This window comes from Penaeus monodon, chromosome 34, assembly GCF_015228065.2.
Source record: "Penaeus monodon isolate SGIC_2016 chromosome 34, NSTDA_Pmon_1, whole genome shotgun sequence".
Lineage (NCBI taxonomy): Eukaryota > Metazoa > Arthropoda > Malacostraca > Decapoda > Penaeidae > Penaeus > Penaeus monodon.
The window spans coordinates 16,637,099-16,637,831 of record NC_051419.1 but is presented as its reverse complement, the minus strand read 5'-3'; positions in this window follow the sequence as shown (position 1 = coordinate 16,637,831).

Sequence of the window (733 nt, the reverse complement as noted above, 5' to 3'; positions counted from 1 at the left end):
GGGGGGGAGCCCTTTTTTTCAAGCACTGGGCTTTAACAAAGGGGCCGGTTTTTTCTCCGGGGGAATTTAAAGCCCCACCCCCCAGGGGGTTTCTGGGCAAGGGGGCTTAAAACCCCTTGTGAAAACAAACCCCCGGTCCCCCTCTAAAACCCGGGAAAAATTTGGGGGAAGGGGTTTAAATCCCTTGGCATTGAGTTTTTTGGAGGGGATTTAAAATTGTCAATTTTAACCGGGCCCTGCCAATTAGGAACTTAATACCCGGGTTGTGGGCCCAGCCAAATGACGGGAAACAAGGGGGAAAAAACCCAATGGGACAAAATCCTTTGGGTTCCCCGTTTGGGGGCCAAAGCCTGCTTAACCCAAAAACTTGAAAATTCCTTAGAACGGGCCCCCCTCCAAAACCCAAAAGTTTTTCCCCCGGGGCAAAAAAGGGTTAGGGGGGTCAAAACCCTAAAATGTGGAAAAAATTTTGGGGAAAAGGTTGGGGGGTGTCGGGGTGGAAGGAAATGCCAAACGGGGCAAGGAAAATTGGTGGATGGGGGGCCCCGCAATCCACACCTCCAAAGATGGAAAAAGGGGAAACCCCAAAAAACCCGGCTTTTAGGGGGTGCCGGGTGCCCCCTTAGAAGGGGAAAAACCCGGGGGTTTAACCCGACGAAACCCCGGATAACAGCCTCCCCCGAATACCCCAAAAACCCGGCGGGCCAAACCAAAAAGATTGGGGGCAAACCCC